The following is a 22386-nucleotide window of genomic DNA, read 5'->3' on the forward strand; positions in this document are numbered from 1 at the left end:
CATTTCTGGACTTTACTATGAGTTTGTGTGTTTTTCTGTGATTTCAGGTATTTTCTGGCTGAAATTGAGGGACTTGAGCAAAAATTAGATTCAGAGGTTGAAGGAGGACTGCAGATGCTGTTGGATTCTGACCTCCCTGCATTCAACGTGGATTTTCTGGAGCTACAGAACTCCAAATGGCGCGCTCTCAATTGCGTTGGAAAGTAGACATCCAGGGCTTTCCAGAAATATATAATAGTCCATACTTTGCCCAAGTTTAGACGATGCAAACCGGCGTTAAACGCCAGTTCCATGCTGCATTCTGGAGTTAAATGCCAGAAACAGGTTGCAAAGTGGAGTTAAACGCTAGAAACAGGTTACAAACTGGCGTTCAACTCCAAGAGAAGCCTCTACACGTGTAAAGCTCAATGCTCAACCCAAGCACACACCAAGTGGGCCCCAGAAGTGGATTTCTGCATCATTTACTCATTTCTGTAAACCCTAGTAACTAGTTTAGTATAAATAGGACTTTTTACTATTGTATTTACATCTTTGGAACATCTTTGGATTATCTTTTGATCCTTTGATCACGTTTTGGGGGCTGGCCATTCGGCCATGCCTGGACCTTATCACTTATGTATTTTCAACGGTAGAGTTCTACACTCCATAGATTAAGGTGTGGAGCTCTGCTGTTCCTCATGAATTAATACAAAGTACTACTATTTTTCTATTCAATTCAAGCTTATCCCTATTCTAAGATATCCATTCGCACCCAAGAACATGATGAATGTGATGATTATGTGACGCTCATCATCATTCTCACCCATGAACGCGTGCCTGACAAACACTTCTGTTCTACATGCAAACAAGCTAGAATGAGTATCTCTTAGATATCTAATACAGGGGACCGAGTCCGAGCTATTAGAGTCTTCGTGGTATAAGTTAGAACCTATGGATGGCCATTCCTGAGATCCGAAAAGTCTAAACCTTGTCTGTGGTATTCCACATTTGAATCCGCCTGACTGAGATTTACAAGGTGACCATAGCTTGCTTCAGGCCGACAATCTCCGTGGAATCGACCCTTACTCACGTAAGGTTTATTACTTGGACAACCCAGTGCACTTGCTGGTCAGTTGTGCGAAGTTTTGACAAAGAATTAAGATGATGAAAGTGCGTATAATGTTTTCAGCGCCGTTACCAAGGAATGGAACCGTCACGATTTCTGCGCACCATGTTTTTGGCGCCGTTGCCGGGGATTGTTCGAGTTTGGACAACTGACGGTTCATCTTGTTGCTCAGATTAGGTAATTTTATTTTAATTTTAAGCTTTTTATTTCTTATTTTCGAAAAAATATAAAAAAATTTTATTTCTTCTGTTTCGTTTTTCCCAATTAATTTTTGAAAAATAAAAAAAATTATAAAATCATAAAATCAAAAATATTTTTGTGTTTCTTGTTTGAGTCTAGAGTCAAGTTTTAAGTTTGGTGTCAATTGCATCTTTTTAATTTTCTAAAAATTATTTTCGAAAATTCATGCATTGCATTCTTCATGATCTTCAAGTTGTTCTTGGCCAGTCTTCTTGTTTGATCTTCATATTTTCTTGTTTTGTGTCTTTTCTTATTTTTCATATGCATTCTTGAATCATTAATGTCTAAAGAATAAAAATTTTTAAGTTTGGTGTCTTGCATGTTTTCTTTTCTTGAAAATTTTTCAAAAATAAGTTCTTGATGTTCATCTTGACATTCAAAGTGTTCTTGGTGTTCATCTTGACATTCATAGTCTTCTTGCATGCATCACATGTTTTGATCCAAAATTTTCATGCATCACATGTTTTGATGTTTTTCTCTTTCTTTATTAAAATTCAAAAATAAAAAAAATATCTTTCCCTTTTTCACTCATAAAATTCGAAAATTTGATTTGACTTTTTCAAAAAATTTTAAAATCTTGTTATTTCTTATGAGTCAAATCAAATTTTCAATTTCAAAATTCTATCTTTTTCAAATATTTTTCAAAAATCAAATCTTTTTCATTTTTCTTTTATGATTTTTGAAAATTTCAAATTAATTTTCAAAATCTTTTTCTTATTTTTATTCCATATTTTCGAATTCAATGCTAACAATTAATGTGATTGATTCAAAAATATTAAGTTTGTTACTTGCCTAATAAGAAAGGTTCAATCTTTAAATTTTAAAATCAAATCTTTTTGTTTCTTGTTAGTCAAGTAATCAACTTTGATTTCAAAATCAAATCTTTTTAAATTTCTTTTTCAAATCTTTTTCAAAATAAGTTTCAATCATATCTTTTCAAAATCAATTTCAAAACATTTTTTAACTTCTTTTCTAACCTCTTATCTTTTCGAAAATTGATTTTCAAATATTTTTCAAACTAATCCTATCTTTTTGTTTCAATCATATCTTTTTCAAAACTACCTAACTAACTCTCTCTTTCTAATTTTGGAAAATCCTTTCCCTCTTTTTTAAAATTCCTTTTTCATTTAACTAATTGTTTTAATTTTTAATTTAATTTGATTTCAATTCTAAATTTTTGAAATTTAACTTTAAATTTTATTTTTAATTTAATTAATTTTCGAAATTCCCTCTCCCTCATCTCCTTCTAATTATTTATTTATTTATTTATTTATTTATTTATTTATTTACTAACACTTCTCTTCATCTCAAAATTCGAACCCTCTTTTCCTCTTGGTGTTCAAATTTCTCTTCTTTTATTCTTATCTTCTTCTAGTCACATAAAGGAATCTCTATACTGTGACATAGAGAATTCCATATTTTCTTTTCTGTTTTCTTCTTTTTCATATGAGCAGGAACAAGGATAAGAACATTCTTGTTGAGGCTGATCCTGAACTTGAAAGGACTCTGAAGAGGAAGCTAAGGGAAGCTAAAGCACAACTCTCTGGAGAAAATCTGACAGAAATTTTCGAAAAAGAAGGAGACATGGCCGAAAATAATAACAATGCAAGGAAGATGCTTGATACACGGAAAACTTGTCTCTCAACAAGTCTCCCTTCGGCAAGTATACCGAATTGTCGTCAAGTAATAACTCACAAAAGAGTGAGTTCGAATCCCACATAGATTAACGGATTAAGCAATCAATGGTTAATTGATTATCCTAGTTAGACGAATCAGATTGGAGTGATAAGCAACAAGGAAATGTAAATGGCATAAAAGTAAAGAAAGCAAGAAAGTGCAGAAAAGTAAAATGGCAGGAAAAGTAAATGTAAGAACTAAAAAAATAAAATGAACATTGGGATCAAGAGATATTGCAATCCTCCGGATCAAGTTCATTCTCATCTCTTCCTCAATCAATGCATTCATTGATCTCCTTGGCAATCTTAAGTGATCGAATTCCAATTTCTTGGTAATTCAATCTCTCAAATCTTGATCAATAGCCAATTCCTTGGTCAATTGCTCATGAGAAGAGATGAAGTATGGTCACTGATTATACCACATGCATTCCCAAATCAAGTGTTGGTAGAATTATAGTCACCATATCCTTCCAACCCCAATTTGGTCCAACATGAGAAAGCATTTCTAGCATGATCTCTTCATTGCTCTTCCAAGGTTCAGAAGAGATCCAAGTATGAATAGTTTCTTTTCCAAGATAACTACCCAATTGGATGAAGATTAAAAGCTTTCTAGTAAAATCAAGAGAAAAGAAAGAAGAAGAAGAATAAGAGCTACAATTGATCCATTGAATCACAATAGAGCTCTCTAACCCAATAAAAAGAGTTAGTTGATCATTGCTCTATAAAAATAGAAAAGAAAGAAAGTGCAGAAAAGTAAAGATGAAGATTAAAACTAAAATTGAAACTTCAAAATTCATAAATGAAAAGTACAAAGAAAAGAAAGAGAAGGAAAAGTGTGTGAGGGGAGGGAGTCCAAAGACCCCTCTTCATTCCCCCCTTCAGAGTGTCCCCCCTTGAATGTAAAAGCTAAGGCCCTTATATAGGCTCTCCTAAATTACAAAATGAAATTGAAAGCAATTTACAATTAAATGAAAATTCCTATTCTAGATGCTTCTTGTGGCCTTGATTGGTTGACACTTGTGGACTTGCTTCCTTGAGGTTGGGTGGTCCTTGAAAGAGAATCAAGTTGAGGTCCAGGTACTAATGTCAGTGCTAACGTTAGCCACACTAACGCTACAAGTGTGGCATTTATGCTGAAGTTAGTGTGGCTAACGTCACACTTCCTACCCAGTTGGTGTTTTTGGGGCTTAAAAGATACCTATGGTTTGTGCTCCAATTTCATGCCCACTATAGAGTATTATATATCGTTGGAAAGCTTTGAATGTCAGCTTTCTAACGCAACTGAAATCACCTCAATTGGACCTCTGTAACTCAAGTTATGCTCCTTTGAAGAGGACAGGATTGCTGGCATAGTGGCTGGCGTTATTGGCAAACGTGAGTGCCAATAACGTCCGCGATCAAGGGCTGAAAATTGCCAGTTTCTGAAGCTCAAATTAATGTCCACCCCATACTATTATATATTGTTGGAAAACCCTGGATGTCTACTTTCCAACACCTTTGGAAGTGCATCATTTGAAGCTCTACAACTCGAGTTATACTTCTTGGAAGGTGAAGAGGTCAACTGGCCTTACTACAGGTTGATACCATGTTCATCTTTGCACTTTCGGGGCAGGTTTTCTCCCTCAAATTTAGTGTCCACCATGTAGTGCCATATATGCTTGGAGAGCTCTGGAATCCTACTTTCCAATGCCACTAGAATCACCTCATTTAGAGCTTTGTGGCTCAAGTTATTCTTGTTTGAAGAAGGCATGGTCAGGCTGCTGGGTGAGACTTTTGCTCACGTTAACTACCATGTTAATGTAGTTAACATGGAAGCTAACGTGGGTCTTTTTGCTTTGCAAACGTTAGTGGAGATCACCTTTTCCATTAACTTTGTCATCTCTCTTTCCTTCCACGTTAGTTCCCATGTTAATGTAGTTAACATGGAAGCTAACGTGGGTCTTTTTGCTTCGCAAACGTTAGTGGAGATCACCTTTTCCACTAACGTTGGCATCTCCCTTTCCTTCCACGTTAGTTCCCACGTTAATGTAACTAACGTGGAGACTAACGTGGGTCTTCTTGCACCTTCGCTAGCGTTATTGGCACTCACTTTTGCCACTAACGCTGCTCCTTCTTCAAAGTTGATGCCATTAACGTTCCCACTAACGTTCCAACTTTCCTTCCTTCCACGTTAGTGGCCAAGTTAGTGGTACTAACGTAGCCACTAACGTGGCTCTTCTCTGCTTCTTGTTACCTGAAATTAATCAAACAAAGTGCATCAAAGTCTTGCTCTTAATCATGGGATCATGCATCATCTATTTTATCATTCAATTCATGTATAATTCTCATGAAATCATTCAAAATTCACAATGTTTGCTTGAATCATGGTGTGAATGCAATTTTATCCATATACTTGCTCATTTCCTAGAAAAATGCATGAAACCACCCTAAAGCATACAAAAAATGGCTAGTAAAACTAGCCAAGATGCCCTGGCATCACAACACCAAACTTAAATCTTGCTTGTCCCCAAGCAAGAAAAGAACTATGCACAAAGAATTCTCTTAATTGAAATGTATTGAAGAATTGCTTATGATGCCTTAGTGGGTGAAGTGAATAAGTGGTAGTGGGGTGAACTCTAATTTGTATGCTTATGCAAGGATTCCAGTGCTCATTAGTCCTTACATTTTGGAAGTCTTAGATCTTAGAACTTTCATTCAAATGATATTATGGAAATCTCTTTATAGATTGTCACCTTGAAGTAGCACTTATTTTCTAGCATTTTTCTTTCTTTTTTGGAATTTGGCCTCGACTCTAGGTGTCATGTATCAAAGTGGCTTTTTAAGATAAGCTTTCAATCAATACTCCCAAACCAGTTGGTCTAAGGTATTAGGTGTTGAAGCACCCCTTAGGATTTACTTGCTCAAACCTCTCTCTTTGATACAAATCCACCACAAGCATTTAACTAGGACAATAACTCTTTGAGTTCTTGTTTCTTTCTTCTTCTTCCTAGTAATTGATGCTCAGAGCCTTGGGCTTGTTCTTTGTTTTTCTTTTTCTTTTGTTTTCTTTTGTTACTACTTCTTAGATCAATAGATGTTTGAGAAATTCCATAATACTTCTCTAAACTTCATTTCCTGTCTATGAGCTCCCATGCAAGTTTTCACAAACATGCAACCTCAAGACACAATCATACAATCAGAACCCCCACTCCTCTTAATCTGTTGCTTGCCCCAAGATTTATAAAATTCTTCAACATTTTCCTTTCAAAAGAATGATTTCTTTGTTGCATTCTTAGAGATATTGGGTGCAAGTAAAATTCAAGATGATAATCATGATATCATAGCAACATGTTACAAATCAAATATCAAATTATGCTTATTCACAAGGAGTAATCACACATGCATACAAAGAAAATAGAAGACAATCATGCAATTTAAAGTGCTGGAAATAAGTAAGAGGAAAAAGGAACTTTACCACCTTGTAGTTCATCTTCATTGTTGTTGCCCTTTTCCTCCTATTCTTCCCCTTCCCACACCAAACTTAGAATGATTGCTTATACTCAAGCAACAATTAAAACAGTGGTGATGGGGTCTATGATAGATCATGAGTGTCTTAGAAAGAAGTATGAGTATGCATGTGTTTCAGCAAGCAAGATTAAGGATACAATAAAGGCACAAGAGATACAAATAGAGACATTTTGATTGCATTAATAAGTGGTGTTGGCATGGTACTTTGCATGAAAGTTAAGTGGCAACACCAAACTTAGTGTGACACTTTCAATTTAGAATGTTGCAAGTACCCAGTGAAGATTGAAAAACAAATTGTTGCATGGCAACACCAAACTTAGAATGCAATCATATGCCAAATTATTGAAAGTGAACTAAGCAAAGCAAGGAAATGTTACCTACGGTTGGGTTGCCTCCCAACAAGCGCTCTTTTAATGTCATTAGCTTGACATATTGTTCATGACTTTCTTCCTCTTCTTCCAGTTTGTTAAGAGGAATGACCTCAAGAGGAAAGAGGAGCCAGTTAATGCCCCTTGTTTTGAGTGCCTCTCCCCAGCAAGCTTTCTTCTATTGTTAGCTTGTGTAAACTTGCTTGTTGGGGTAGGGGTGGGATGGCTTTTAGTTGACATTTTCTTCTTCATGGATATTGTCCTTCTTTTCTTGGTCACCATCCTCTTTTTAGTGCTCATGTTGATTGCCTTCACCACCTTGATTTCAGGACTTGGGTGATGTACTATGGTTGGAGCATCCTCTTCATCAAGATCTTCTTGAATTGGTGGTTCAATGAACTCACCCTCTATGCAACTCTCTGTTTCATTGGAGTGTGGGTTTCCTTGATTGACTTCCTCCCTTATTCTTGACCTTTGAATGAACTCCTCTGTTTCTGGAGTGAAGTGGTCTCTCTTTGTGATCTCAGCTCTTCAATGAATTGTTCTTCAGAATAGAGTTGTGCATTCTGCCTCAATTTTTCTTCATGGTCCCTTTTTGCTATTTTCTCCTCTTCGTTTGTCTTTATTATTTCTTCAAGTAGGAGTTCTATCCTAGCGAGTCTCTCTTCTTCTCTACTTTTTTTGAGTTCTTCAATGATGAGTTCCATCCTAACAAGTTTATCTAAAGGAAGTTGGGTAGGTTGTAATGGTTGGTCAGGGTTGGCTTGTGAATGGAATTGGTTGTTTTGTGGTTGTGTGTTCTGAAAGTGGTATGATTCTTGTGGGTAGTGGATTGAGTTTTGTGGATGGTGAAATGAATTGTATGGATTTGGGATAGACTTTTGTGCTGAGGCATACTCAAATGATGAAGAATTTAGGCATGTAAAACTTGGAGGTGAAGTTGGATAATTGAGAGGTGATGGCTCTTGATGAATGGGGTATGAATGAGTGAAATCTCTTTGATTTTGATCTTCCCAGCCACAACTTGAGTAGTGATCAATTTCACCAAAATATGGACCATTTTGTGGCTGGGAAAAGTACCCTATTTCATGTTCTTGATACTTCCACCCACTATGAGCATAGTAAAGTGAATCATTCTGTGGTGGTGGAGAGTTTCCCATGAAGTTTGATTGACTAAAATATGATGGATACTCCTTTCTTTCCTGCAGAAAGCTTTGTCTCAAACAATAATCACCAAAAGAAATTGGAATCTCCATTGTCACAGATGAGGAAATTCCCAATGAGGCAATATCACAAACAGTTAGTTAGCAAAAGGAAATAAAGTAACAAAAGAAAACAAAGACAAAAGAAAAGTGTCTAATCTAGTAAATCAATCAACCGGTAGTTTGTTAATCACAATTAATCCCCAGCAACGGTGCCATAAACTTGATACACGGAAAACTTGTCTCTCAACAAGTCTCCCTTCGGCAAGTATACCGAATTGTCGTCAAGTAATAACTCACAAAAGAGTGAGGTCAAATCCCACAGAGATTAACGGATTAAGCAATCAATGGTTAATTGATTATCCTAGTTAGACGAATCAGATTGGAGTGATAAGCAACAAGGAAATGTAAATGGCATAAAAGTAAAGAAAGCAATAAAGTGCAGAAAAGTAAAATGGCAGGAAAAGTAAATGTAAGAACTAACAAAATAAAATGAACATTGGGATCAAGAGATATTGCAATCCTCCGGATCAAGTTCATTCCCATCTCTTCCTCAATCAATGCATTCATTGATCTCCTTGGCAATCTTAAGTGATCGAATTCCAATTTCTTGGTAATTCAATCTCTCAAATCTTGATCAGTAGCCAATTCCTTGGTCAATTGCTCATGAGAAGAGATGAAGTATGGTCACTGATTATACCACATGCATTCCCAAATCAAGTATTGGTAGAATTATAGTCACCATATCCTTCCAATCCCAATTTGGTCTAACATGAAAAAACATTTCTAGCATTATCTCTTCATTCCTCTTCCAAGGTTCAAAAGAGATCCAAGTATGAATAGCTTCTTTTCCAAGATAACTACCCAATTGGATGAAGATTGAAAGCTTTCTAGTAAAATCAAGAGAAAAGAAAGAAGAAGAAGAATAAGAGCTACAATTGATCCATTGAATCACAATAGAGCTCTCTAACCCAATGAAAAGAGTTAGTTGATCATTGCTCTACAAAAATAGAAAAGAAAGAAAGTGCAGAAAAGTAAAGATGAAGATTAAAACTAAAATTGAAACTTCAAAATTCATAAATGAAAAGTACAAAGAAAAGAAAGAGAAGGAAAAGTGTGTGAGGGGAGGGAGTCTGAAGACCCCTCTTCAATCCCCCCTCCAGAGTGTCCCCCCTTGAATGTAAAAGCTAAGGCCCTTATATAGGCTCTCCTAAATTACAAAATGAAATTAAAAGCAATTTACAATTAAATGAAAATTCCTATTCTAGATGCTTCTTGTGGCCTTGATTGGTTGACACTTGTGGGCTTGCTTCCTTGAGGTTGGGTGTTCCTTGAAAGAGAATCAAGTTGAGGTCCAGGTGATAATGTCAGTGCTAACGTTAGCCACACTAACGCTACAAGTGTGGCATTTATGCTGAAGTTAGTGTGGCTAACGTCACACTTGCTACCCAGTTGGTATTTTTGGGGCTTAAAAGATACCTCTGGTTTGTGCTCCAATTTCATGCCCACTATAAAGTATTATATATCGTTGGAAAGCTCTGAATGTCAGATTTCTAACGCAACTGGAATTACCTCAATTGGACCTCCGTAACTCAAGTTATGCTCCTTTGAAGGGAACAGGGTTGCTGGCATAGTGGCTGGCGTTATTGGCAAACGTGAGTGCCAATAACGTCCGCGATCAGGGGCTGAAAATTGCCAGTTTCTGAAGCTCAACTTAATGTCCATCCCATACTATTATATATTGTTGGAAAGCTCTGGATGTCTACTTTCCAACACTTTTAGAAGCGCATCATTTGGATCTCTACAACTCGAGTTATACTTCTTGGAAGGTGAAGAGGTCAGCTGGCCTTACTACAGGTTGATACCATGTTCATCTTTGCACTTTCGGGGCAGGTTTTCTCCCTCAAATTTAGTGTCCATCATGTAGTGCCATATATGCTTGGAAAGCTCTGAAATCCTACTTTCCAATGCCACTGAAATCACCTCATTTGGAGCTTTGTGGCTCAAGTTATTCTTGTTTGAAGAAGGCATGGTCAGGCTGCTGGGTGATACTTTTGCCCACGTTAACTACCACGTTAATGTAGTTAACGTGGAAGCTAACGTGGGTCTTTTTGCTTCACAAACGTTAGTGGAGATCTCCTTTTCCACTAACTTTGGCATCTCCCTTTCCTTCCACGTTAGTTCCCACGTTAATGTAGTTAACGTGGAAGCTAACATGGGTCTTTTTGCTTCGCAAACGTTAGTGGAGATCACCTTTTCCACTAACGTTGGCATTTCTCTTTCCTTCCACGTTAGTTCCCACGTTAATGTAACGAACGTGGAGACTAACGTGGGTCTTCTTGTACCTTCGCTAGCGTTATTGGCACTCACTTTTGCCACTAATGCTGCTCCTTCTTCAAAGTTGATGCCATTAACGTTTCCACTAACGTTCCAACTTTTCTTCCTTCCACGTTAGTGGCCAAGTTAGTGTTACTAACGTAGCCACTAACGTGGCTCTTCTCTGCTTCTTGTTACCTGAAATTAATCAAAGAAAGTGCATCAAAGTCTTGCTCTTAATCATAGGATCATGTCATCTATTTTATCATTCAATTCATGCATAATTCTTATGAAATCATTCAAAATTTACAATGTTTGCTTGAATCATAGTGTGAATGCATTATCATCCAAATACTTGCTCATTTCCTAGAAAAATGCATGAAACCACCCTAAAGCATACAAAAAATAGCTAGTAAAACTAGCCAAGATGCCCTGGAATCAATGCTTGGTGACTTTACTGCACCAAATTCCAATTTACATGGAAGAAGCATCTCAATTCCTGCCATTGGAGCAAACAACTTTGAGCTTAAACCTCAATTAGTTTCTCTGATGCAACAGAACTGCAAGTTTCATGGACTTCCATCTGAAGATCCTTTTCAGTTCTTAACTGAATTCTTGCAGATCTGTGATACTGTTAAGACCAATGGGGTTGATCCTGAGGTCTACAGGCTTATGCTTTTCCCATTTGCTGTAAGAGACAGAGCTAGAGTATGGTTGGACTCTCAACCTAAAGATAGCCTGAACTCTTGGGATAAGCTGGTCACGGCTTTCTTAGCCAAGTTCTTTCCTCCTTAAAAGCTTAGCAAGCTTAGAGTGGATGTTCAAACCTTCAGACAGATTGAAGGAGAATCCCTCTATGAAGCTTGGGAGAGATACAAGGAACTGACCAAAAAGTGTCCTTCTGACATGCTTTCAAAATGGACCATCCTGGATATATTCTATGATGGTCTGTCTGAGTTATCAAAGATGTCACTGGACCATTCTGCAGGTGGATCCATCCACCTAAAGAAAATGCCTGCAGAAGCTCAAGAACTCATTGACATGGTTGCAAATAACCAGTTTATGTATACTTCTGAAAGGAATCCTGTGAGTAATGGGACGCCTATGAGGAAGGGAGTTCTTGAAATAGATACTCTGAATGCCATATTGGCTCAGAACAAAATATTAACTCAGCAAGTCAATATGATCTCTCAGAGCCTGAATGGATTGAAGGAATCATCCAACAGTACTATAGAGGCATCTTCTGAAGGAGAAGCTTATGATCCTGAGAACCCTGCACTAGCAGAGGTGAATTACATGGGTGAACCCTATGAAAACACCTATAATCCCTCATGGAGAAATCATCCAAATTTCTCATGGAAGGATCAACAAAAGCCTCAACAAGGCTTTAACAATGGTGGAAGAAACAGGTTTAGCAATAGCAATCCTTTTCCATCATCCACTCAGCAAAAGACAGAGAGTCCTGAGCTGGATCCAACTAGCTTAGCAAATATAGTCTCTAATCTATCTAAGGCCACTTTAAGTTTCATGAATGAAACAAGGTCCTCCATTAGAAATCTGGAGGCACAAGTGGGCCAGCTGAGTAAAAGGGTCACTGAAACCCCTCCTAGTACTCTCCCAAGCAATACAGAAGAGAATCCAAAAAGAGAGTGCAAGGTCATTGAATTAACCATCATGGCCGAACCTACAAGGGAGGGAGAGGACATGAATCCCAGTGAGGAAGACCTCCTGGGACGTCCAGTGATTAACAAGGAGTTTCCCTCTGAGGATCCAAAGGAATTTGAGACTCATCTAGAGACCATAGAGATTCCATTGAACCTCCTTATGCCATTCATGAGCTCTGATGAGTATTCTTCTTCTGATGAGAATGAAGATGTTACTGAAGAGCAAGTTGCCAAGTACCTTGGTACAATCATGAAGCTAAATGCCAAATTATTTTGTAATGAGACTTGGGAAGATGAACCTCCCTTGCTCATCAATGAACTAAATGATCTGGATCAACTGAGACTGCCTCAGAAGAAATAGGATCCTGGAAAGTTCTTAATACCTTGTACCATAGGCACCATGACCTTTGAGAAGGCTCTATGTGACCTTGGGTCAGGGATAAACCTCATGCCACTCTCTGTAATGGAGAAATTGGGAATCTTTGAGGTGCAAGCTACCAGAATCTCATGAGAGATGGCAGACAACTCAAGAAAACAGGCTTATAGACAAGTAGAGGACGTGTTAGTAAAGGTTGAAGGCCTTTACATCCCTGCTGATTTCATAATCCTAGACACTGGGAAGGAGGAGGATGAATCCATCATCCTTGGAAGACCCTTCCTAGCTATAGCAAGAGCTGTGATTAATGTGGACAGAGGAGAATTGATCCTTCAACTGAATAAGGATAACCTTGTGTTTAAAACTCAAGGATCTCCTTCTGTAACCATGGAGAGAAAGCATGAAAAGCTTCTCTCACTGCAGAGTCAACCAAAGCCCCCATAGTCAAACCCTAAGTTTGGTGTTGGGAGGTTCCAACCTTGCTCTGAACATCTGCGAGGCTCCATGAGAGCTCACTCTCAAGCTATTGACATTAAAGAAGCGCTTGTTGGGAGGGCAACCCAATGTTATCTAATTATATTTATTTATTTTCCATTGTTATTTTATATTTTCTTTAGGTTGATGATCATGTGAAGTCACAAAAACTACTGAAAAATCAAAAACAGAGTAAAAAATAGAATGAAAAACAGCACACCCTGGAGGAGAACATTTTGGCATTTAAACACCAGAAACAAGCATCTGTCTGGCTTTTAACGCCAGAAACAGGCACCAAGCTGGCGTTTAACGCCAGAAACAAGCATCTACCTGGCGTTAAACGCCAGAACAGAGCATGGAAGTTGCGTTTAACGCTAGAAACAGGCAGCAGTCTGGCGTTAAATGCCAGGATTGCATGTATAGGGCGTTTTACACGTCTAAAGGGTACAGGGATAAAAAATTCTTGACACCTCAGGATCTGTAGACCCCACAGGATCCCCTCAGGATCTGTGGACCCCACAGGATCCCTACCTAACCATATTCTCTCCTCTTCACACCTTTTCATAACTCTCTTCCCCAAATGCCCTTCACCAATCACTTCAACCACTCTTTACCCAACCCTAAATGGCCGAACCCTAAACCCCTCCCCACTTCTATATAAACCCCTCATTCCTTCTTCTATTTCACACAACACAACCCTCTCTTCTTCCACTTGGCCAAAACCTACTCTCTCTCCCTCTCCTCTAGTTCTCTTCTTCTTCTACTTCTTTCTTTCTTCTTTTGCTCGGGGACGAGCAAACATTTTAAGTTTGGTGTGGTAAAAGTACTGCTTTTTATTTTTCCATAACCATTTATGGCACCTAAGGCCAGAGAAACCTCTAGAAAGAGGAAAGGGAAGGTAATTGCTTCCACCTCTGAGTCATGGAAGATGGAGAGATTCATCTCAAAGGTCCATCAAGACCACTTCTATGAAGTTGTGGCCAAGAAGAAAGTGATCCCTGAGGTTCCTTTCAAGCTCAAAAGGAATGAGCATCCGGAGATCCGACTTGAGATTCAAAGAAGAGGTTGGGAAGTTCTCACCAACCCCATTCAACAAGTCGGGATCCTAAAGGTTCAAGAGTTCTATGCAAACACATGGATCACAAGGAACCATGATTAAAGTGTGAACCCGAATCCAAAGCATTGGCTTACCATGGTTCGGGGGAAATACTTAGATTTCAGTCCGGAAAATGTAAGGCTGGCGTTCAACTTGCCAATGATGAAAGAGAGCCTTTCCTCACCTCATATGCCACCTCTGTAATTCAGCTGGAATTGACATAGAGGAAGATATCCTCATTGAAGAGGATAAGCCCATCACTAAGAAAAAGATAGAACAAACAAGAGATCATGGACCTCAACATGAGCATGAGGAGATTCCTCACCATGAAATTCCTGAGATGCCTCAAGGGATGCACTTCCCTCCACAAAACTATTGGGAACAAATCAACACTTTCCTAGGAGAATTAAGTTCCAACATGGGATAACTAAGGGTGGAACACCAAGAGCACTCCATCATCCTCCATGAAATTAGAGAAGATCAAAGAGCTATGAGGGAGGAGCAACAAAGACAAGGAAGAGACATAGAGGAGCTCAAAAGCACCATTGGTTCTTCAAGAAGAGGAAGACGCCACCCTTACTAAGGTGGACTCATTCCTTAATCTCCTTGTTTATTTATTTTCCTGTTTTTCGATTTTTGAGCTTTATGTTTTATTTATGTTTGTGTCTTTACTATATGATCATTAGTGTCTAATTATCTATGCCTTGAAGCTATGAATATGAATCCACCACCTCTCTTAAATGAAAACTGTTTTAAAAACAAAAGAACAAGAAGTACAGGGTTTCGAATTCATCCTTGAAACTAGTTTAATTATTTTGATGTGGTGACAATACTTTTTGTTTTCTGAATGAATACTTGAACAGTGCATATGTCTTTTGAAGTTGATGTTTATGATTGTTAAATATGTTGGCTCTTGAAGAATAAGGAAAAAGGAGACATGTTATTTGATAATCTGAAAAATCATAAAAATGATTCTTGAAGCAAGAAAAAGCAATGAATACAAAAGCTTGCAGAAAAAAAAAGAGAGAAAAAAAATGGCGAAAAAAAGAGATTAGAAAAAGAAAAAGCAAGCAGAAAAAGCCAAAAGCTCTTAAAACCAAAAGGCAAGAGCAAAAAGCCAATAGCCCTTAAAACCAAAAGGCAAGGGTAATAAAAAGGATCCAAGGCTTTAAGCATCAGTGGATAGGAGGGCCTAAAGGAATAAAATCCTGGCCTAAGCGGCTAAACCAAGCTGTCCCTAACCATGTGCTTGTGGCGTGAAGGTATCAAGTAAAAACTTGAGACTGAGCAGTTAAAGTTAAGGTCCAAAGCAAAAAAAGAGTGTGCTTAAACTTTAGCAAAGCTGAGTCACAATCTGAAAAGGTTCACCCAGTTATGTGTCTGTGGCATTTATGTATCCGGTGGTAATACTGGAAAGCAAAGTGCTTAGGGCCACGGCCAAGACTCATAAAGTAGCTGTGTTCAAGAACCAACATACTGAAATAGGAGAATCAATAACACTACGCTTTTTGGCATTATTTTTACATAGTTTTCAGTATGATTTAGTTAGTTTTTAGTATATTTTTATTAGTTTTTAAATAAAAATCACATTTCTGGACTTCACTATGAGTTTGTGTGTTTTTCTGTGATTTCAGGTATTTTCTGGCTGAAATTGAGGGACTTGAGCAAAAATCAGATTCAGAGGTTGAAGGAGGACTGCAGATGCTGTTGGATTCTGACCTACTTGCACTCAAAGTGGATTTTCTGGAGCTACAGAACTCCAAATGGCGCTCTCTCATTTGCGTAGGAAATTAGACATCCAGGGCTATCTAGAAATATATAATAGTCCATACTTTGCCCGAGTTTAGACGATGCAAACTGGCATTAAACGCCAGTTCCATGCTGCATTCTGGAGTTAAACGCCAGAAACAGGTTGCAAAGTGGAGTTAAACGCCAGAAACAGGTTACAAACTGGCGTTCAACTCCAAGAGAAGCCTCTACACGTGTAAAGCTCAATGCTCAGCCCAAGCACACACCAAGTGGGCCCCATAAGTGGATTTCTGCATCATTTACTCATTTCTGTAAACCCTAGTAACTAGTTTAGTATAAATATGACTTTTTACTATTGTATTTACATCTTTGGAACATCTTTGGATTATCTTTTGATCCTTTGATCACGTTTTGGGGGCTGGCCATTCGGCCATGCCTGGACCTTATCACTTATGTATTTTCAACGGTAGAGTTTCTACACTCCATAGATTAAGGTGTGGAGCTCTGCTGTTCCTCATGAATTAATACAAAGTACAACTATTTTTCTATTCAATTCAAGCTTATCCCTATTCTAAGATATCCATTCGCACCAAAGAACATGATGAATGTGATGATTATGTGATGCTCATCATCATTCTTACCCATGAATGCGTGCCTGACAAACACTTCCATTCTACATGCAAACAAGCTAGAATGAGTATCTCTTAGATATCTAATACAGAGGACCGAGTCCGAGATATTAGAATCTTCGTGGTATAAGTTAGAACCCATGGATGGCCATTCTTGAGATCCGGAAAGTCTAAACCTTGTCTGTGGTATTCCGAGTAGGATCTGGGAAGGGATGGCTGTGACGAGCTTCAAACTCGCGAGTACTGGGCGTAGCGACAGACGCAAAAGGATAGTAAATCCTATTCCAGTATGATCGAGAATCGATAGATGATTAGCCATGCAGTGACAGCGCATTGGACTATTTTCACATAGAGGATGAGATGTAGCCATTGACAACGGTGATGTCCTACATAAAGCTTGCCATGGAAAGGAGTAGGAATGGTTGGATGAAGACAGCAGGAAAACAGAGGTTCAGAGGAACGAAAGCATCTCTATACGCTTATCTAAAATTCTCACTAATGAATTACATAAGTATCTCTATCCTATTTTAATTATCTTTAGTACACTATAATCTCTTAATACATTTGAATCCGCCTGTCTGAGATTTACAAGGTGACCATAGCTTGCTTCAAGCCGACAATCTCCGTGGGATCGACCCTTACTTACGTAAGGTTTATTACTTGGACGACCCAGTGCACTTGCTGGTCAGTTGTGCGAAGTTGTGACAAAGAATTAAGATTATGAACGTGCGTATAAAGTTTTCAGTGCCGTTACCAAGGAATGAAACCGTCACGATTTCTGCGCACCAATTTTACATCCTCTTCCATTTCTAATATAACAAAATCAACAGGAAAAATAAATTGTCCTACTTTCGCAAGTAAATCCTCAACAACACCCACAGGTAATTTAATAGAAAGATCAGCTAGTTGAAGAGAAATATGAGTGGGTTTTACCTCTTCAAATTGAAGCTTTTTCATCGCTGAAAGTGGCATGAGATTGATGCTAGCTCCAAGATCACATAAAGCTCTCTGAATGGTGACATCTCCAATGGTGCAAGGAATCACAAAACTCCCTGGATCTTGCATTTTCTCAGGCAGTTTATGTTGAATAATAGCACTGCATTCCTTGATTAACACCACAGTTTCTTGCTCTTTCCAATTCCTCTTGTTAGTCAACAATTCTTTCATAAATTTAGCATAAAGAGGCATTTGCTCAAGAGCCTCTGCAAAAGGAATGTTAATCTGTAGCTTCTTGAAGACATCTAAAAATTTAGATAACTGCTTTTCTTTGGAAGCCCTCTGAAGTCTCTGAGGATATGGCATTTTTGGCTTGTATTCAGGAGCCTTTGGCAATGTAGGATACGTGTTAAGAGAGTCAGGAAATGGGTTGTCTGCACGCTTTGGATGGGCGTGCTCCACTTCTTCCTTCTTCTCCTCTGGAGCTTTCTTTTCAACTAGCTCTTCATTGGCCTTTGTCTCAGAGCCAACTATTTTACCACTTCTCAATTGAATAACCTTGCAATCTTCTCTTGGGTTTACCACTGTATCACCTGGAAAATATACTTGCAGACCTCTCAGATATTTGCTTGCTCAGTTGGCCCATTTGCACCTCTAAGTTTCTAATGGAGGCTCTGGTTTCCTACATAAAACTCCTCATCATCTCCCAATTAGAATCTTCTTGGGATTTAGAGTTTGCCTGCTGAGGTGGTTGTTGCTACTTAGACTGAAATTGGCAGTTATTGTGATTGTTTTGTTGGAAGCCGCCCTGAGAATTATTGTTGAAATTTTGAGGTCTCTGAGGTTGATCCCTCTACCCAAAATTTGGATAATTTCTCCACCCCTGATTGTATGTTTTAGAATATAGATCATTGTTGGGATTTCTAGAACCACTCCCCATGTAATTGACCTATTCAGAAGAGCATTGGGCATAGTCATAATTATCATTTTGTACAAAATTACCTGTCATGTCAAAAGAGGCCTCTTGAGGTGAGTTTTAGGTGTTGATAGCTGAGACTTGCATGCCACCCATCTGTTGAGTAAGTAGACTTATTTGCTAAGACATCAGCTTATTCTGAGCAAGAAGAGCATTAAGAGCTTCTATTTCCATAACACCCTTCTTCTGAGGAGCCTCAGAGTTCAGAGGATTCCTGTTAGATGAATATAAATATTGGTTGCTAGCAACCAATTCAATCAGCTCAATAGTCTCCTCCGGTGTCTTCTTCTTGTGCAATAAACCACCTGCAGAATTATCTAAGCACATCTTGGACATTTCACCCAAGCCTTCATAAAAGATGTCTAGTTGGGTCCATTTAGAGAACATGTCCGGAGGGCATTGCCTGGTCAGTAGCTTGTACCTCTCCCAAGCTTCATAGAGAGTTTCACCATCCCTCTGCCTAAAGGTCTGAACCTCCACCCTAAGCTTAGTCAGCTTCTTTGGTGGGAAAAACTTAGTAAGAAACTCAGTAACAACCTTGTCCCAAGTATCCAAACTCTCCTTGAGTTGGGAATCTAGCCATAGCTTTGCTCCATCCCTCAGAGCAAACGGGAAGAGCATGAGTTTGTATACCTCTGGGTTCACTCCATTTGTTTTCACAGTATCACAAATTTGCAGAAAATTAGAAATAAATTGATTTGGGTCTTCGGGGGAAGACCATGATACTGGCAGTTTTGTTACACCAGGGTGACCAGTTGTGGCATCAACTCAAAGTTGTTTGTAGCTATAGGAGGCACCACAATGCTTTTTCCATAAAGATCTGCAGTAGGAGCAGAGTAAGAGCCAAGCACTATCCTTTATTGATTATCTCCATTTGGATTTGCCACATTGGCATTAACAGCATTATTATGATCCATAGTGGATTCTGCAGCCTTGCAAAGTCTTGCTTGTTGCAGACGTCGCCTACAAGTCCTCTCAGGTTCAGGATCAAAGTCTAAAAGAGGTTCCTTGTCCCTGTTCCTGTGCATAAACAGAAAGAAAACAAGAAAAGATGGGATTCTCTACATCAGAGTGCAGAGAAGTCCCAGTGAGGTATCCTGTGTAAAATAATAAAATAAAAATACTAAATAAAATAATAAATAACTTTCGAAAATGATAACTGAAATCAGACAGGAATTTTCAAAAATTAACAGGAAAATAAACAAGAAAATTAAAATAAAATTAACTAGGTGACACCAAATTTAATTTCAGAAATTAAGGAAAAATATTAGTCCTATATTAAAAAATTAATTTTTGAAAATACTAAGAAAAATTAAAAAAAAATTAAAACCAAAACGCCTAATCTAAGCAATCAAACAACTGATAGTTGTTAATCACTATCAATCCCCGGCAACGGCGCCAAAAACTTGGTGCAGAATTTATAACCCACAAACTAACCGGTAAGTGCAACGGGTCGTACCAAGTAATGCCTCAGGTGAGTGAGGGTCGATCCCACGAGGATTGAAGGACTAAGCAACAATGGTTGATTAATTTACTTAGTTAGGCAAACAGAAAATAGTGGTTGAGAGTTCAAAGACATTAAACAATAGAAAAAATATTAAATAAAGGCAAGTAAATAAGTTGGGAATAAAGTATGGAGAAACAGTTAAGGCTTTAGAGTTATCTATTTTCCGGATTGACTTTTCTTATTAATTTATTTTAATTATGTAAGATTTAATTCATGGTAACTATATGTGACTAGACCCTAATTCCTTAGACCTTTCTAGTCTCCTCTAAAATTCATCAACGGCCAATTCCTTGGTCAATTAATTCCAATTAAGGGGTGAAGCTCAATTCTAGTTATGTGCCACAGAAATCCTAATTACCCAAATATAAGAGGATTATATGTCACGTATCCCATTAAATCCAGATAATTAAAATTTAGGAGAAGTTGTTTTCAAGCTGTTGTTCAAGTAAAGAGCTTTTCCAAGTTATACAAGAACTCAATTAGAAAGAGGGTCATACTTCCGTTCCACCCAAATTCATAAAATAAAGAACGAAAAAAATTCTTGAAATATAAATCAAAACCTGAATTAAAATAGAAAATAATATTATCAATCCATACAATAGTTAGAGCTCCTAACCTTAACAGTGGAGGTTTAGTTGCTCATGGCAAAAAGAAAATAAGGATTCTGATAAAATATATTTTTGGTAGTCTGGAATGGAATGGGATCCCCTGTGGAATAATTCCAATCTCCTTTTATATCTAATCCTAATTAATTTGATCTTTATCTTCTAAAACTAAAATAATATCTTTTCCTATTTAAAAAAATAAAAATTAAAGTTTAAATTAGAATTAATTAAAGCAATCAGCATGTCTTCAATTGACGGATGCGGATCACTTGCTTCGTAGGGTCCACGCCTAACTTGGAGTGGGCATAACCATTCTTGTGTGAATCTCCCTTGAGTCTCTGCTATCCCCTGGCTCTAGTCTGTGTTTCTAGGCCGAAAACTGGGATCAAAACACGGCCTGAAATCGCCCCCAGGATTTTCTGTGAATTCTACATGTCGCACATGTCACGTGTATGCGTCAGTCACGCGTACGCGTCGATGGTCTTCTTCGCTTTTCACGCTTACGCGTCTGGTATGCACACGCATCGCTCCTCGCTGGTCATCTCCTTGGTTTCTTCTCTTTCTCTACAGAAACTCCATCAAATTCATCCGAATGCTACCTAAAATAAACAAAGTTGCACAAGACTCAAAGTAGCATCCATAGTGGCTAAAAGATAGTTAATTCTTGATAAAACTTAACAATTTAAATGTAAATTCACTATGAAAAGATAGGAAAGATGCTCACACATCAATGGTCTGAATATACTACCACTTTGGATCTAACTAAATAGGCCTGGAATTTATCAAAGGCAAAAATAATTGCTAAAAGTTCCTTTTCAGTGGTAGTATAGTTAGACTAGGCACCATCTAATGTCTTAGAAGCATAAGCTATGATATAGGATCCTTACCTTCGCGCTGAGCCAGCGTCGCTCTAACCGCATAGTTAGATGCGTCGCACATTATCTCAAACGGCCTACTCCAATCAGGCCCTCTCACAATAGGAGCTTGGGTTAAGGCAATCTTCAGCTTATCAAATGCTTCCATGCACTCTTCACTCATGTCAAACTCTACATCTTTTTGCAATAAATGGGAAAAGGGTAGTGCGACCTTACTGAAGTCCTTGATAAATGATGCGTGAGCATCTTTTCTATCTTTTCCTAGTGAATTTGCGTTCAAATTATTGAGTTTAATCGAGAATTAATTATCTTTTAGCCACTATGGATGCTACTTTGAGTCATGTGCAATTTTGTTTATTTCAGGTAGCAGTTAGATAGATTTGATGGAGTTTCTATAGAAAAAGAGAAGAAAGCGAATAATGCTGTCAACCCTGACTTACCTGCACTCTATCCTGGATAACTCGAGCCACAGAAGTTCAATTGACGTGCTTCTAGTGGCGTTGGAAAGATAACTTTCATAGCTTTCCAACGATATATAATAGTCTATACTTCGTCTCCAGCAACTCAGCAAGGGTGGTGCCTAACTTGAGGTTTCTCAAGTTAGGCGCCAAGATGAACATAATCCATGAATCCAAGGCTGCACAAGTGGTGCCTAACTTCGGTTTTACCAAGTTAGGCGCCAGGACAAGGGAAAGCATTAATAGAATTCTGCCAAGGTGGTGCCTAACTTGAGATTTCTCAAGTTAGGCGCCAGAGACAACAACAACACTCACTTGGATGCTACCTCCTCCAAGTTAGGCGCCAGGAATGTCAAGTTAGGTGCCAGGTGCAGCTAACTCACTCAATCCAATTCAGTCAGGTCCAAGTTAGGTGCCACTTCCCTCCAAGTTAGGCACCAACACTAAGAAGCAAAATGGTCCCCACATCTAAATTGCAAAGCCACGAAGATCCTTATTTAATTCTGATTAAACTTTATTTTATTTAAAAATAGGAAAATATATTATTTAGTTTTAGGAAATATAATTTACATTAATTAGGATTAGATATAAAAGGGAAAAGAATCAGCCCTTTGGGCTCTTCTCTTC

This window comes from Arachis ipaensis, chromosome B01 (genome assembly GCF_000816755.2).
Source record: "Arachis ipaensis cultivar K30076 chromosome B01, Araip1.1, whole genome shotgun sequence".
NCBI lineage: Eukaryota > Viridiplantae > Streptophyta > Magnoliopsida > Fabales > Fabaceae > Arachis > Arachis ipaensis.